The following is a 17,667-nucleotide window of genomic DNA, read 5'->3' on the forward strand; positions in this document are numbered from 1 at the left end:
CCCAGCTCTGCCCACCCCGTGCTGGGGATGCCTGAGTGGATTTTCAGAGAGGCTGGGATGAGAAAAGGCACCCTGGGAGTGGATTTTCAGAGAGGCTGGGATGAGAAAAGGCACCCTGGGAGCAGAGCCTGGCCTGGCAGTGCCCTGGGGTGACCCTGGTGTCCCAGCCCTGATGCTCCTGGCCAGGATGAGGCCACCAAACTCAGGGCAGTTTTCCAGAGCTTGGAAACACAAAACGTCCCGTGCTGGGTGCCAGGGCAGTGTGAGAGGGACCCAGGCTGGTGGCACTGGGAGGGAAAGCCGGGCTCTGGGCAGGAGCCACTGTCCCCATGTGGGTGTGAGAGCCCTGCACTGGCACCTCCTCAGGGATGCTCCAGAGCCCTCAGCTCCGGACCCCCCTGGCAAAGCCCCTCCTGCCCCAGGAGCTGTTTGTGACCTCCCTGTGCAGCTTGAACTCATTTGGGGTTTGCTGCCGGGCCCTGGGCCAGGAGTTACAGTAAACAACCCCCTCCCGCATGATCCAGGGGCCGGCGGCCAAGCCCGCGGCTCCTCCCCTTCCCCCCGCCCCAAAAAAGCCAAAAGCGAAGTCCCACCGAGGCTCCTGGGGGTTTGTCCCTGTCCCCAACCCAGCCTGGACCCTCAGAGGCCACCGGCACCAGGACACGTGGCTGGGACTGGGATGCGCAGCTTGGGACTGGGATCACAGTTTGGGATGGGGATGCACAGTTTGGGACTGGGATGCCCAGTTTGGGACAGGAATCACAGTTTGGGATGGGGATGCATGGTTTGGGACAGGGATCACAGTTTGGGACCAGGATCACAGTTTGGAACCAGGATCACAGTTTGGGATTGGGATGCAAATTTGGGAGTGGGATGCCCAGTTTGGGACCGGGATGCCCAGTTTGGGACCACAAAGCCGCGGGGCCAGGAGCCCATCACACAAACCATCCCTGGGCCAGCAGCTGCGGATCCAGCCCGTGGATCCTCCATGGGAAGGGGAGGCTGTGACACGGAGTCTCCCTGCAGTGCCTGGCCATGAATGAGGGCTCTGTGCTCCAGCCCCGTTACCAGCACTCCTTACCAGCATTTTCCAGGCTGCCAGCACAGCACGGAGCAGGGAACGCAGCCGAGGGGCCACGGGACAGCCAGGGAGGGTGGGGAGCCCCACTTTGCCCTGCAGCACCTCCCAGCCTCCTGAGGAGCTCTGGGACAGGGGGACTTTGGTGGCAGCGCGTTCCCCAGGCTGGGGGTGGCAGCGCAGGGCTGGTGTCGCTCGGGACACCACCACGCTGCTCCCAGCCAGCCATCCCGGAAAAGAAAAAAAAAATCCGGCACAGAAATCTTTGCTATGGCATTTCCTGATTGTTTTTAAAGAGGCAAATCAGCCGTCAACAGAGCTGGGCTTACATAAGGGGGAAATAAAGCAAAGAGGCAAACAAAGCAGGGCAGGGAGGTTATTGAGGAGCAAAGCAGTGGCATCCCAGCTCTGCTGTTCTGTGCATCCCTGCCTGCATCCCTATTTATCCCTGTCTGTCCCTGCCCTCAGCCCTGTTTATCCCTTCATGTATCCCTATTTATCCCTGTTTATCCCCACCTGTATCCCTGTTTATCCCCACCTGCATCTCTATTTATCCCTGCCCTCCTGCCCACCTGTATCCCTGTTTATCCTCATCTGTATCCCTGTTTATCCTCATCTGTATCCCTGTTCATCCTCACCTGTATCCCTGTTTATCCTCACCTGTATCCCTGTTTATCCCCACCTGCATCTCTATTTATCCCTGCCCTCATCCCTGCTCTCACCCCTGCCTGCCCACAGCTCGCTCTGAGGTGGAGCAGCAGTTAAATCCAGGCTGGGTTTTTTGTTTTTTTTTTTTTTTTTTTAATAAACCATCTTCTTTTATAAAAGCCTTTCCCATCTTATGCTGATCTCCTGTGAAATGTTCAGAGTTCAGGCGGGTTGAAGAATGCGGGTGATTAAAAACATTCCTCTCTAATAAAAGGGAAAAGGTCTTCTCCAGAGCCCTGCACGAGGAGAAGGAATGAGCTGGAGGGAGGGAGCTCAAATTAAAAACACTTAAATAAGAAACCACACCAAAAGGACCGTGTTGAAAGAACACGAAGATCACAAAGGGAGAACTCAAGAAATAGGAAATCCTGGAGCTGGGGTGCCTCTTTTATCCCTGCTGGGCCCTGGGGCGCTGGCTTTGATTAGGGACCAAACCCTGCTCCCCAGAACAACGAGAGAAAATCGCCAAACCCACCCAGCCCCACTTCTGGGGGGACACTGGGGACCCCCCACAGGTGCCCACACCTCCCTTTGTCCTCCTACCTCCATCTCATGTGTCCCTGAAGGGTTTCCTTGCAGGATCCCACAAAATCCCAGTGCTTGGGGCATTTTCCTCCTTCCTCTCCTTAGCACAGAGATCCGGGGGTGGGAGCTCCAAGGGTGGGAGCTCCAGGGGTGGGAGTTCCAGGGGTGGGAGCTCCAGGGGTGGGAGCTCCAAGGGTGGGAGCTCCAGGAAAAGCAGCTCCAGGGATGGCAGCTCCAGGGAGAGCCCTGCACCCCCTCAGCTGTCCCCGCATGGAGAGAGCTCCGGCCACATCCCACAGGAGCCATAAGGGAGCAGATGATGCTCAGGGAAGATGTAATGTTTGGAGCAGCCGGGTGCCAAGTTGTGATAACTCTTTCTGGAGCTCATGGAGTGGGAGTTTCAGGGGCTTTACGCCTCAGCCAGATGTGGGTGGATCCCTCCCCTCCCCACCAGACAGCAAATTCCTGCTCCACAACGAGACGAGGCTGATGCTGCTCCAAGAAAAGCCCCCTGAGAGTTTTTCCACCAGGGTAAACCCAAATTTTTCTGCTCTGATTCTTGTAAACTTCCTTCCGCAGAAAGTTTCCAGAAAAAAAAATTTAAAAAATAAAAAAAAAAATGAGACAGACGATGATTAAAGTTTGGCAAAGTCACCAGAGCAGCACAAAACCTTTCCCACAACCAAAGGCACGAACCAGGGTTCAGCCACTCACCCAACCATGCCGTGCACCTGTGAGCAGAGCGGTTATTTAGGCATTCCAAGCACAAAAATGGGAATTTTCCCTGCTGGAGCCTAGAAACGAGCTGCACATCAGGCCTGGGAGGCAGATCAGGGTGAGATGCTTCCTCTGATTGCTCTCCCTGGTTATTTGCAGCTCGTGACCTTTGAGTCAGACATTTAATAGCCCTCTCTGGAACTTTCTCCCCACAAATGTGCACATTTCCTTTTGAAACTCATGGCCCCAGGACCCAAAAACCTCAGGGCTGGTCCAGAGTCCAGGGACAGGGAGGGAACACCTTTGGGCCTGGGTGTGCTGCTGGTTTCAACACTCCCTGCTCCAGCCCAGATCCCGGTTCTGCTGTTCCCATCCCATCCGAGGGGACCCCGCTGCTCCCGCAGCACCCAGGGCAGGATTCCTGGGCCAGGCAAAGGGAGCTCCTCAGGGCTAAATCAGACACTCCTGGAGGTGAGCCAGGTCTGTGTTCCAAGGCAGGTTTTCCACATGCTCTCAAGTCCATCAGCCCTGGAAGGGTTTTGCCTCCAGGGCGAGGGTGGTGCAGAGGATCCCGAGGTAGCTCCACATCCAGAGTTACCCCAAACCTGACATGGACACGAGCTTCACCTCAGGCACTGCCCAAACAACTTCTCTCCTGTACCTTCCTGCTCCCAGAGGAGCTGGAGGGATTTGCAGGAGCTCCCTGGATACAGGGATGAGCTTTGAAAGCCTTCAGAGCACCCAGCCCTAAATGTGCTGAGGCAAAATCCCCCAGCAAAAGCTTTTTGGGCCTAAATTTGAGATCTTAGGGATATCCAGCTACTAAACCACAGGAAATTCTGGGCACAGGCAGGATGGAGCTGCCTCACGGGTCCCACAAAATGTGGTTTGAGCGTGGGCAGCCCCAGGGAGCAGGGGGGATCAAAGGGCTCACTCATCTCCTGCAGCCGCAGCCGGGCCAGGGCAGAGCAGGGCCGGCGAGTGGCTCCATCCCCACCGCAGCCCTGGCACAGCTGGAAACCTCTGGCAGTCATTTCCTGCCCCCTCCCACCCCCACGGGTCACCCAGCCCATCCCAGAGAGCGGAGGTGGGAGAGGAGGGAGAGGTGTCCCCAGGAAACCTCGCAGCCACCGCGGCTTCCTGAGGAGCACCGGGAACGCCACAGCCACGGGGCTCTGCTGAAGGGAGCCAAGGCAGCCTCAAATCACAGAAACCCACCAGATCTGGGGAGAATCCTCCTTTCCCAGAAGAGAAACCTGCCCCAGAGCACATCCCGCCCCGCTGGATCCCTCACCCAGCCCAGCTGGGATCTGCCGGCTCCTCCCAGCTCTGGGGAGCCCCAGACATCGCCCTGGACCAGTGGGGAGGCAAATCTGCCCCTCCTGATGCTCCTGTGGGGCCTTTCCCTGCAGCAAACACCCCTTGGGGAGCTGCTGCTCCTCCACACCGCCCAGCTCCTCTCCTTGAGAGGTTCCTGGGTGAAAAAAGCTCCAGCACCTCCTGGCAGGGATGGACTGGGACACAGGCAGCACCTCCGGGCTGGCAAACCCCCGGCTCTGGCCGAGCTGGAACACCCAGTGCCCTCCATCAGCCTCATCTTCCTCCCCAGGTTCCCAGCAAGGGACACCAGCACTGCCCAGAGCTCAGCATCACCTCCTGCCCGCTCTGGGAGAGGCTCTGGCCTCACTCCTGGTGGGATGAGCTCCATTCTCTGGGCAGGATGAGCTCCCTGTTCCCTGTTCTCCCAGCAGGATGAGCTCCATGCTCTCCTGATCCCTGCTCTCTGTGCAGGATGAGCTCCCTGCTCTCCTGATCCCTGCTCTCCTGGCAGGATGAGCTCCCTGTTCCCTGTTCTCTGGGCAGGATGAGCTCCCTGGTCCCTGTTCTCTGTGCAGGATGAGCTCCATGCTCTCCTGGTCCCTGCTCTCCTGGCAGGATGAGCTCCCTGGTCCCTGTTCTCTGGGCAGGATGAGCTCCGTGCTCTCCTGGTCCCTGCTCTCCTGGCAGGATGAGCTCCCTGTTCCCTGTTCTCTGTGCAGGATGAGTTCCCTGCTCTCCTGGTCCCTGTTCTCTGGGCAGGATGAGCTCCCTGCTCTCCCGGTCCCTGTTCTCTGGGCAGGATGAGCTCTCTGCTCTCCTGATCCCTGCTCTCCCAGCAGGATGAGCTCCGTGCTCTCCTGATCCCTGCTCTCCTGGCAGGATGAGCTCCCTGTTCCCTGTTCTCTGGGCAGGATGAGCTCTGTGCTCTCCTGGTCCCTGCTCTCCCAGCAGGTCGATGATGCCCCGGGACGCAGCCCCGCGTTCCCAGGACCCGGGGAAGGTGACATCAGCCCGGGAGGATGCCAAGGGAAGCGGAGCAGAGATCAAACGATTGCAGCAGCTCTCTCTCCTGGGTTACCCAAGCGCTCCCGACCGGTTTGCGAGGAGGGCTCGGCGGCTCCTCCCTCCCCGGGGCATCCACCGGGAGCTGCTCGGGCACCGGCAGGAGCCCGGGGCTGCCGGCACGGCACCGATTTATCCTTTTAATTGCTGCTGCAAGAGCCCGGCTTGAGTCACAGCCCCCCGGGGAAGGCTCAGCGCGGCCCGAAGCGGCTTCGTGCTTGATCTGGAAACGCCGAGACAAAAAAAAGCTGGAATCACTCAATACCCACACCCGGCAAGTGGCTACTCAAGGCGACCTGCCCGCTAATTAGAGCCGCAGGAAGGAAATCCCTTTGGCAAACGCTGGACAAAATCCAGGGCTGGGTTGGAGGGCAGAAAGGGAAATATAAGAAAAAATTCCGAGGCTCAGGAGAAGCAGAAGGAGCTGGGAGAAGCACGGGCAGCCCCAGCTCCACGGGCACAAAGGGAAAGAGGCACAAACTCAACTCCCTGAGCAACCCCTGCACTGCTCAACCTCCAGCAGGCAGGGCCCAGCTGGGGCTCACCCCAAACCTGCCCCGTGCTGACCCTCGGGCGTCTGAGGAGCCACCGAGGAGCTCCCCAGGGCAGACCTGGGGCCCAGCCTGAGTTATTTCTGTCACAGGGAGGAAGCCACAGCATTTTCAGTTTCCTGCACAAACACACTTGGGGTGCCCTTCCCCACGGGCCCAGAGGGCGCTGCCTCCCCTCCCTGGCTGCCCGGGAAGGAGCTGGGAAAGCTCAGGGTTGGCATCAGCGAGGCTGGGAAAGGTGCAGGTGTCAAATCCTCAGTGCAGAGGAGGATGAAACCCGCCTGGATCTGAGGAGCCACACCCTGGGGACAGCGGGGACAGGAGGGAGAGTGGGGACAGCGGGGACAGCAGGGACAGAGGACAGCAGGGACAGTGGGGACAGCCACCCTGAGACAAACCTGGCTTGGTGCTGGGGCTTGCAGGCAGCTGTGGGGAGATGCTGGGAATTCCATCCGGGATGGAGAAGCCACAGGAAAGAAGCAGGCAGGATTTGTGGCGGGAGGGAACGCCAGGAGCACCTGGAGTCCCGAAGAGAAGCCTTGGAGGAGGCCAGCAGGACTGAGGGTGCAGGTGGGTGTGTGAGTGCTCCACATGCATGGAGCAACACTGCCCTGGGGCTTTAACCCAGCAAGAGGAGCTGCTGCTGCTGCTGAACTGTCCAGAGATGGGGGAAAAGGAAAAAGAACCAGCAGAGAAACTCCCGGTGAGCCCAGCAGAGGAGCAATGACTTGGACACCCAGGAATCAGTGCTCATGGCGGGGACTGAGCCCTCAGACCTCTCGGGATCAGAGCTGGCGTCAGCCCAGCAGAACCCCAAACACATCCAGGCCCTTAAAGCCCACCTGGCACCCAAACAACCGGGCCCACACCCAGCTCCAGCTCACGGACCCCGCCCCGGGCAGGAGATGCTCCAGGTGCCCCTCACACCAAACCCACCTGCTCCAGCCCCCCCACCCGCCTGGCACACTCACCCGCGGATGGCATCGTGTCCCCGCAGCCCCTCGGGGTCCCCGTGGCCGCCGGGGCTGCGGGAAGAGCGGCCCCCGGCCCCGGGAGCTCCCGGATCCCCGGTGCGGGCGGTCCCGGGCGCGGCCGCCGCCGCTCCCTTGCAGTTCTCACGGGCAGATCGAGCCCTGGCAAAGCCCTCGCTGGCAGCCGGCCTCATCAGGCTCATTAAGTGCAATTAAGGCGCAGCGGGCATCCCTCCCCTCCCCTCCCCGCCCCGCCCCTCTGGGGGATATTTTGCTTTTAGACAAAATAAACAGGGAGGTTTTGCGTGGGCTCGGGCAGGTGCCAGCAGCGGGCAGCATCAGGAGCAGGTGGAAGTGCTGAGGTGAACCAGGGTCCAGCCCCAATTCCAGCCCTCCTGCTGCTCCCAGGGGTGCCCATTCCAGCCCCCCTGGCCCGGAGGGGAGCACCAGACCCTCTCCCCTTTGCAAACAGGAACATGGAACGGGATAAACTCTAAGGAAGCTGCTCCCCTGCTCTTGCTGGGATTTTAAAACCACAGGGAAAAGCTTCCACGCCAGCCTGAAGTGGGATTTCATGGCAGCAGCTCCTCCAGCATCACTTGGAAGCTGGTTACAAAACTGCTGCCCCTCCACAGCTCCAAACCTGGGAGAAGGGAGAGCAGAAGTGCCCAATCCCCTCCTCCTTCCACGCCATCCCTCCTCCCCTGGGGACCCCAAAAGGGCCAGGACACACCCAGAACACACACTGGGGAGCTTTAAACCACACAGAACATCACCCCAAGCCCCAGAACATCACCCCAAGCCCCGGGGGCCCCCACGAGGCCGCAGCCCATCCAAGATTTTCCCTCGATGCCGCCAGGATGTTGCTCCATCGCCCTGGCAGCGCTGGACACCTCCCGTCAGCAGCGAAATCCGCGAGCTCCTGGTGTTCCTGGCAGGTCACAGGGGCTGGTCCTGACCCTGGGCTTTGTCACAAAGCTCTGGGGTGGGGTAGGGAGGGAGTCCCGGGGACTCCCGGGGTAAAACAGCCCCGCTCCATCCCCATCCACTCTGGGACAAGGGAAAAAGCCAAAAGGGATCCCTAAAGCTTTCTGCTCCCCCATGGAAAAATCAGCTGGAGCTGTCCCAGGGCAGACTGGATGCCAGCACATGTGAGAGCTGGGTTTGGACTCCGGGCTGTCCCAGGGTGATCCAGGCCCGGCAGAGATGGGCATTTCCCAGTCTGGCTCCTGCAGGAAGCACCAAGAGCCCCAGGAAAGGCTCTGCCCCCCAGACAAACCCCAGAGATCCGTCACAGCCACCTCTGAGGCAGGGCCATGCCCCAACAGAGAGCCTTGCTTCAGATATTTGGGGCTCACTGCTGCTAAAGGGACTTAGCCAGAACAAATTAGGATCATTTCCCGTCTTAATTAATTCTACTTTCACTTCCTGGCACGTTGGAGCTCGGCCTCCTCTGCCGCAGCAAGGAGCCTCAACTCTGCCCCACCACAGCAGCGGGAGCTGTGCAAAAACCCAGGGGGGGCTTTGCAGCATTCCTTTGTCACCATCTGAGCCCTGCCCACACTTAACACATCCCCAAAAGCCAGAACCCCCTTTCGTGGCCGTATTTCTCCACCGCGGAGCAAGATGAGACCTTCCCCTCCCTCCTCAGGCAGAGGAGCTTCGAGGAGCAGGATTGTGCCTCTTGCACAACAAATCCCCTGCTCTCCCTGCCCGCCCCACATCCCTCTGAGGCACAGAGGAAGCAGGCTGGAGACATCCTTCCTGCACGGGGACAATGTGATGGAAATAGCCCGGGAGCAGCGGGAGCGGCCGCGGGAGCCGCGCAGGGCCCGGCTTCTTCCGCCCATTGTCCGGCCAGGAGCGGCCCGGGCAGCTGCAGCCCCCCACGGCAGAGCCAGAGCCCCCAAAGGAGCGGCCCCAAACCCAAACTGCCCCATCCACCTTCACCCAGGACCCCGCGCAAGGCAGGGATTTTGGATTTCGGTGCGAAATCCGCCGCGGTCGCCGCTCGGCCTCAGCCGCTTCACAGCAGCACAGAGCCCACCCCAAAGGCCTGGCAGGGTTCTCCACTGCAGGGAGAAACCCAGGACACCCAGACGGCAGAAGATGCTTTCTCCAGACCCAGCCCCGAGGGTGAACTGGAGCCCCCGGGGAGCGGGTGCCGCCCTAAATCCCTGTTTTCCCCTCCAGATGGGAGGTGCGCGAGTTCAGCTGCTCCGGCTCACGTCAGCAGCTGGAAAAGCCTGCAAGGACCCACGCAAGCCCGGCCTGCCGAGGACGCTGCTGACGGCAGCTGAGCAGGGCAGGGTGGCAGGAGCAGAACAGCTCCAAGCCACCAATCAGCCCCCAAATTTGGGGTTGCCACTCAAGTCGGTGCCGGTTTTGGTATTCACCTCCCATTTCTGAGGGCTCTGGGAGAGCAAGTTATCACTTGCAGCCCTTCTACATGATCAAGGTGGTGACAGAAGATGTTTTTCTTTTAAAACACTCCAAAACCAGACATATTTTCAAGGTCTGAGGTGGTTTTAGAGCTGGGGTTTCAGGAGCAGCAATACCTGGATGAGCAGCACAGAGCTGCGGCCAGAGCCACGCTTCCAGAGGGAGGGAAATGAGAGGATGGATGATGCCACTTGTCCCTGCTCCTGCCACCACCCCCAGAGTCCCCCGGAGCAGGGGGACCATCCCAGCACAGCCTGGCCCCTCTTTACCGGCCCAAAAGTGGGGCCAGGCCCTCTCCGGGCTGCTGGGCCAGGGCTGCTCTGCTCCCCGAACATTCCCAAGTGCATTTCTGCCCTGCTGACGGGTTAAAAATAGAAACCATCAGTATTATTGTCCTGCAAGCAAATATAGAAAGATCACATCCTCCCTGCTGGAAAACGACACAGCAGGGACCTCTTCAAACCCAGGCACGGGGGACAGCTCTATTTCGGGACTGGGGAACTTGGGAAGTTTGAACAGAATCCCGAAATTCGTGATGTTGACTCACTGCAGCGCTAAACATCCATGGAAAACTCGCCTTCCCCCTCCTGTCCCGGCTTCCCCGGGGTTTTGTTCGGGATTTCAGGCTCGAGGAGGGTGCTCGGGCTTGCACGGCACTCCCAGCGCTGCCCCAGCGCTGCCCTCGCAGATGGGAACGGCCCCGATCCAGTTTGGGAGTGGTCCTGTCACCACCGTCCCCGTCAGCGCTTCCCAGCTCCCAGGGAGGCGCTGCAGCAGGAAAACCCCATCCCTGCTCTGCTTCCCAAAGCTCCCAGCAGCTGGCACGTCCCCGTTCCAAAGGCAGCTCACAGAAAGGGAAGAGCCAACCCTGACCCCGGAGCAGGAGACGCCCTGAGCCCTCCCCGACCCCTCCCCTGCTCCCTTCCCCCTTTTCTACTCTGACCCCTTCCCTTCTCCCATCCCTTTCCCTTCTCCCATCGCTTTCCCTGCCCCATCCAGGCTGCACAAACCCTCCCCGGAGCCCTCCCTGCCCTATCCAGGCTCCCTACTCCCATCCCCCTTTCCCTACTCCTGGATCCCCTTTCCTTTTTCCCTTCTCCCATCCCTTTTCTCTTCTCCCATTTCTTTTCCCTGCTCCCATCCCTTTTCCCTGCCCCAATCCCCCTTCCCTGCTCCCATCCCCTTTCCCTGCTCCCTTTCCCTATTCCCACCCCCGTTCCCTGCTCCCATCCCTTTCCCTGCTGGCTCCAGAGGGAGGGGGCCCTCAGCCTGAACCTCGTTTTTTTGGACAAGGAAGATTTCTACGCAATCCCGGCCTTTCCTTTCCGTGAGTGTTTGTGCTCAGCGCTGGGGCCGCTCCCACCCAGCTGGGACCCGGCTCCAGATCCAGCCTTGTTCCTCAGCAAATCCCCGGGGAGAGGAGAGGAATGCGGCAGGGTCACATCCAGCTGCTGCAAGGGAGGGGAAATGCACGGCCAGGGGTGTCTGGGCACGGCTCCGATGTGGGGGTGCAGCTAAAAGACCCCGGATCCCAAACCAAGCTGGCTCCAAACCCCAGCACTGACCCCAAAACTGCCCCACAGCACCCCAGGGATGGCTCCCCTCCCAAAGCAACCCTGCAGGAGCAGCCCCGGCAGGCCTGGGAGGAGCTGGGCTGCAGAGGCCACCCCACCACCCCAAACATCCCCACCGAGGCCCCCCCAGGATGTGGGGCAGGGAACGCACAGAGCAGAGCTCACTGCGCCCCCTCCCCTCCTGCCCACAACAAAACACACACCCAGAAACAGAAGTGGTCAGGAAAAACCCGGCAGGGACTCCACAACAATTCCAGGCAGCTCCATTCCCAGGAGGAGCCTGCTCTGCCCTGGTCCCCCCCTCCAGCAGAGCCCCTCGCTGATCCCAGCCAGGTGCCCTGGGCCAGCCCCCGGGGCCATTCCCTCATCTCATTCCCTGCACATCCCAGCTGGCATTTCAGCCCCCAGCCAGTGCCAGATTTCTCTCTGCTGAGCCAATGCACTTGGAAATACATGACGACTTCAGCAGATTAATTGGAAACACAGCCTGGGTGTTGCAATCCCAGGAATGACTCCAATTTCAGGAACAAATGTTTTCATAGAATCACAGAATCACAGAATATTCTGAGTGGGAAGGGACCCACAAGGATCATCCAGTCCAAGCCCTGGCCCTGCACAGACAGCCCAAAAATCCCACCCTGTGCATCCCTGGGAGCATTTTCCAAATGCCCCCTGAGAATTTGGCAGAACTTCACCAGCTTGCTGAACATTTCCAGCTAAACTGGGACAGACTCCACTCACACCTGGGACTATTCCTTTAGCGTGGCGTGCTCCAATTAAAAACCTTCTCAAGAAGATTTAAGGCACACCACGGAAGAGGAGGCAAGAAGAACAATTTCAGTTTGCTCTGTAAATCTCCTCGTAAAACCTCGCTGGTTTCGAGCATCCCAGGGCTCCTCTCAGCCCCTCTGCAAAACCAAACCCAAACTCTTCCCCCAAGATCCTGAAAAGCCCCCAGGGCTGGGAGATGGAGGAGGGGTGGAGGAGGGTTCCCTGGATGGAAACCAATCCTGTGCTTCCATACTTTCCACCCCTCCACAGAAAAACCTTTCCCCTTCAGCATCAGTCAACCTTGCTGTTTGCTGCCAACCTCTGCAGCCATTCCAACCCTTCAGAGGCTGAACCTGATGATTTTGGAGGTCTCTTCCCACCTTAACAATTCCACGATTCTCCCCTTGCTGCCGAGAACTGGAAAGGCCTTTCGTGGTGGGCAGCCGTGCAGCCAAGCTCAGGGTGATAAGGGAAGGAGAAAAGCTGGTCTATCCACCCTCAGAGCCTGGCAGGGAGCTCTGCTTTGCCATCCCACTGCCAGGGCTCCTGCAACCCAACAGAAAAAATCCTGTGTGGGATGTGGAAGGGGGCTGCTGGAGGGAAAATGGGGAGCCCAAGCTCGGCCCTAAGGGTTGGAATGGCAGCAAACAGGGATGAGCAGAGAAAGGGCTGAGTGATGCTGAAACCCCTGCAAGGGGAGAGGTTTTGCTGTGGACGGGTGGAAAATATGGAAGCACAGGAATGGTTTCCATCCAGGGAACCCTCCTCCACCCCTCCTCCATCATCATCCCTCCCCCAGCCCCGGTGGGTTTTTGGGATTTTGGGTGGTGACACCAAGGAGGGGGCTCTGGAGGGGCTGTGGCTGCTCCTGCAGACCCTGTGGCTGCTGCAGACGTGGGGCAGTGCCTGGGTGAATTCCTGCCTCGGAGGGGTCTGGAGCGAGGGGCCACGATTGCAGTGAGATAAAACACATTTGAATCTTCCCAGAGCAATCAGCTCCCACAGCCTGGCTCCCGGAGCTGCGCCTCCTCTCTCTCCAGCTGTTTGGCTGCTCCTCTCAGCCCAGCCCTGCCAGAGCTGGAGCCCGAGCCAGCAGCAGCACAGGCTGCACAAACCCTCCCCGGAGCCCCCCCTGCCCCATCCAGGCTCAAATCCACCGACCCAGCCCCAAACTCAATTCCCTGCTCAGCCTTTGCCTCACGGAGCTCTTTTTGTCCTGCACGAAAGCCCCAGTTCCCAGCCAGACCTGTGGGGTGGGATTCCTCCTCCCTGCCATGAAATCAACCTAAGTCAGTGTTCTTGCTGTTAATTTGGGTAATCTGACAAAATAAAAACCACCAGGTTTTGTGGTGAGATGTCACTTTGGGAGCTTTGTTCATCCCACAGATCTTGCTTTGGGGTGTCCCCATCACTGGGGAGATCCATGGGATGCAGAAAGATCCCAGCATGGGGATGGGAACCTCTGCCCTGAGCTGGGCTGTGGGGTCAGGCTGGCTGGACAGTGGGAGAGCTCCAGCCAAGCCTCATCCCTCATTCCCAGGGTCAGGAATGTGCAAGGGCTGCTGCGAGGGGATGACCACAGAAGCCACGTGGACAGAGGGAATGTGGCGGGGCCCTGCAAGGATCTGCTCCAGCTCCCCCTGCAAGCCAGGAGACCCAGGAGGAGCAGGGAGGACGCAGGGATTCGTGCAGATCCAGCACACGCCCCAGCTCCAACCAGGCTGAGCCCACAAATCCTTCTGCAAGTTTCTCTGTCCCACCTCCAGATGTGCCAGCACCCCGTCCTACACCCTGCGCCCCTCCCAGGCACGCCCTGCACCCTCTGGGCTCTCCTGGCACCGTGTCCCAGACACGTCTGTGAGGGGCTGGGCTGTGCTGGAGCCGATGTCCCCCCATGCCAGCACCCACCTCCCCCAGCCCAGCCCCATCCCTGGTCCCCAGTGCTGGCCCAGCCCAGCCCCAGCTGGGACAGAGCCTCCACCCAGGCTCGGTGCTGTGACTAAAGCGGGCAGACACCCCGAGGATCCAGCTCTGACAGCAAGGTCCCACCAAGGCAAAAACAATCCAAACCCTCCCAGCTCCCTGCTCGCTTTCAGGGGTTCGTCATCGGCACTGATAGAGATCCACAGCTCGCAGCACAAACAGGGAGGCGGCCAAGGAACCCGCAGGAACGGCAACCGAGACTCGTGGAGCCCTGGCCAGGGCCGGAGGCAGCTGCAGATGCTGCTCCAGGGACTCCCTGAGCTGTGATTTGACACGAGCCCTGATCAGATGTGGCGTCACCGGGATGGTTCACGCAGGAGGGACGAGGCCAACGCACAAACCACAGCTCAGCCCCTGCCTGCAGCACCTCCTGCTCTGCTTCAGCCGCCACAGGAGCCGAGGCCTCGAGTGTGCTCTGCCCAACCAACCAGCCTGGGCTTCACCATCGCCTCTCCCTGCCAGGCAGGGCCTCCCTCCTGCAGCTTTTTCAGCCTTTCTCAAGTGGGGAGTGCAGTGCTGACACTGCATTAAGAACATCAAAGTCACCGGTCCTCACTCCCACCCGATGTCCCATTTCCTCACTCCCACCCAGTGTCCCATTTCCTCACTCCCACCTGGTGCTTTTTGGCACCGCCCAAAAGCACAGAGTCAGCAGAAGTTCAGTCCTGCAGGGATTTTGGAGGTGTCCCAGGTGCCCTGTGTCCCTACAAGAGTTCTGTGTCCCTGCAGGTGCCCTGTGTCCCTACATAACCCCAGCTCTGAGGAACCAGCCTGGTTTAGGAGCTGACCCTCCATGCCTTAACCCCATCTCCAAGGAGCCAGCCTGGTTTAGGATCTGACCCTGGATGCTGTAACCCCAGCTCCAAGGAGCCAGCCTGGTTTAGGATCTGACCCTGGATGCTGTAACTCCAGCTCCAAGGAGCCAGCCTGGTTTAGGATCTGACCCTGGATGCTGTAACCCCAGCTCTGAGGAGCCAGCCTGGTTTAGGATCTGACCCTGGATGCTGTAACCCCAGCCCTGAGGAGCCAGCCTGGTTTAGGAGCTGACCCTCCATGCCTTAACCCCAGCTCCCTCCCTCTCCTCCCCCACGGCCCCGGGCCCTTTGCTCACACGGTTCCTGCAATTCCTGGCCCTCGGCTTCGAGGCTTCCGCCACCATCTGGGCTCCATTTAGGGGAGCTGATGTTTTTCACAGGGCTGTAATCTAAACTTTGGGATTGAGTTTACATCTCACATACCAGCGTCTCACCGCCGGGCCTGGCTCTGCACCGGGGGCTGGCGGCTGCCAGCCCTGTGCCAGCGGCTCCGGGCACCTGGGAACAGTGCAGGGATCCCAAACCAGGGATCCCAAACCAGGGATCCACCCACAAACCACCAGGGATCCAGCCAGGCACTGGCCCTGCCAGTGGGTGAGAGCTGTGAGAGCCCAAGGAGCTGGGAATGAGCTTGGCTTGCCCCGGGAGGCTGCGATGGGAGGCAAAGCCCCACATCAGCGTCATCCAAAGCCCCACATTGGTGTCATCCAAAGCCCCACATCAGTGTCATCCAAAGCCCCACACTGGTGTCATCCAAAGCCCCACATTGGTGTCATCCAAAGCCCCACACTGGTGTCATCCAAAGCCCCACATTGGTGTCATCCAAAGCCCCACATCAGTGTCATCCAAAGCCCCACACTGGTGTCATCCAAAGCCCCACATCAGTGTCATCCAAAGCCCCACATTGGTGTCATCCAAAGCCCCACATTGGTGTCATCCAAAGCCCCACATCAGTGTCATCCAAAGCCCCCCAGCACTGTTATCCAAAGCCCCACATCAGCATCATCCATCCCAGCAGCAGGAAATTCCCCAGCCTGGGCAGCCAGAGATGCGAGCACAGGAAGAAGAAGCAATTTGGGAGCAGGGATGCAGAGAGGCAGGTCCAGCCCTGCTTGTGCTCAAAGCCCAGGGTGACAGACCCACCTCAGGGCCTGGCAGGCTCCTGACCCAGCCCTCAGGTGACAACTGGCACCCTCAAATCCCTGCCAGACCCCCCCATGCCCTCGCCAGCCTTCCTCCACCCTCCTCTCTGGCTGCAAGGTGGGCAGAGCTGCAGGCAGTGTCCAGAGGCAGCCAAGGTGGCTCGATCCCAGCAATCCGTGAGGCTCAGCCAAACCCAAAAAATAATGTTTTCATACTTTGACTTTTCAGGCAGGATTTAGTCATTTGTGGACACGAGGCCTTGGCTGCCTCCACTCACCTACCCCAGCCCGCGGCTGTTTACGGCGGCAGAGCCTTGGAAGGAGAGGGAAGATCGGTGGTTTAATCCAGGTGAATTATTCCTGCTCGCTTTATGGAGCCTGCAGCTGGTGGGGAAGGGGGGATTCAGCATCCCTGCACGGCCTGGGATGGACCCACCGCAGGAGATGAGGTCTCACAACGCAGCCCACCCCACAGCTCCACAAACACTGCCTGGACAAACCCAGCAGGACTTTTGCCCACCTAATGGCTAAAAAATGAGTTAAGGGCAGAGAAGCCAAGCCCTGGCTGGGCACACTCGTGGTAAAAGGCTGAGAGCTGCTCTGCCATAGGAGAAAAGCAGGTTCCACTCCAGCCTGGTGGGGCTGTGCAGGCTCAGCCTGGCACGGGGCACTCTGGGCTGCCAGGGGAGGGGAAGGGGTGATGGATCCAGGCCCCTGCTGGCTGCCAGGGCATCCCTCAGGAACCCTCCATGCCCAGGGTCCAACACGAGCTCTGGTCAACTCCTCACCTTGGTGTCAGATCCAAACTTCCCAGGCACGAGCCCAGGGCTTTGTCTGCCTTTGTCCCCTCCCTCCTCCCACGTTTGTTATTAAACATTTGTTACTTGTTATTAAATTACGGCCACTTATCTGCAAATCCTGCCTCTGAAACCAGCGAAGCCACGCCACTGAGTGCCACACTGTGTCCCACACCCAGGGGGATGCCAGGAGCTCATCACCACACACCCTGTCTGCCTTCAAACTCATCCACCACGAGGATCCCACCAGGATGAGGATTCCACCAGGATGAGGATCCCACCAGGATGAGGATCCCACCACAACCAGGATCTCACCACGACCAGGATTCCACCAGGATGAGGATCCCACCACGACCAAGATCCCACCACGACCAAGATCCCACCACGACGTGGATCCCACCACCATGAAGATCCCACCACCATGAAGATCCCACCACCACAAGGATCCCACCATGACATGGATCCCACCATGACGCTTCTGCATTTTCACCCAGCGACCAAACCACCCAAAGCACCCGCGAGCCCAAAGCAGCCAAGTGGAGCAAGTCCTCCTGGAAAAGGAGCCAGAACAGAGTGGAGCTTCCCAACCAAGCATGGAATGGAGCTTGGAGATAGGAAGGATTGGCTGGGGCAGCCCTGGGATCAGCAGCACAAACCCGTGAGGGCTGGCCAGTGGCAGGAGGAGCTTTCCGAGGAGCCTCTGTGCCCTCCAGGCACTGCAGCAGGAGTTGCACAGCTGTCCCGACTGGGAAGGACAGATAAGGCTCAAATGATTCATTCAGTGTAAACCTTTATTTGTTCTTGCTTACCCAGAGGAGCCAGCAGCTGCTAACGCCAAACTGGGCCGGCTCCCAAGCGCAGACAAAGGCCTGCAAAAATGGCTCTAAGGAGGAACTGACTGTTCAAAAAAGCAATCCTAGAAGAGGGAGCTAGAAAGAGGGAGTGCAGCGCGGCGCAGGAGGAAGAGGAAGCCAGAGAGCACCTAAAAATAAATTTTAAAAAAAGCAGCGAGGCGCAGGACAAAGGCCTCGCGCGCGCACGTGACCGCTCCCCGCAGCGGAGGCAGGATGCGAGCTCGGAACACAACACTCCCTCCCCAGCAACCCCACGTACAGAGCCCCAAGCACCTCCCAAAGCTCAGCCAAAGCCACCACAGCACCTTCCCCACCCTCAAAGGGCTTTTTCCTTTCCCCCCCTGTGCCATAAGTGCC

At 59.3% G+C, this 17,667-nt stretch overlaps 1 protein-coding gene across 3 annotated transcripts in view; it reads right to left on the reverse strand.

The window, feature by feature from the left end:
* HDAC7 (histone deacetylase 7) overlaps nt 1-17,667 on the reverse strand; it is a 61,095-nt gene that overhangs the window by 16,923 nt on the left and 26,505 nt on the right. The window lies entirely within an intron of this gene.

The sequence above is a fragment of the Molothrus ater genome, chromosome 30, assembly GCF_012460135.2.
Source record: "Molothrus ater isolate BHLD 08-10-18 breed brown headed cowbird chromosome 30, BPBGC_Mater_1.1, whole genome shotgun sequence".
NCBI lineage: Eukaryota > Metazoa > Chordata > Aves > Passeriformes > Icteridae > Molothrus > Molothrus ater.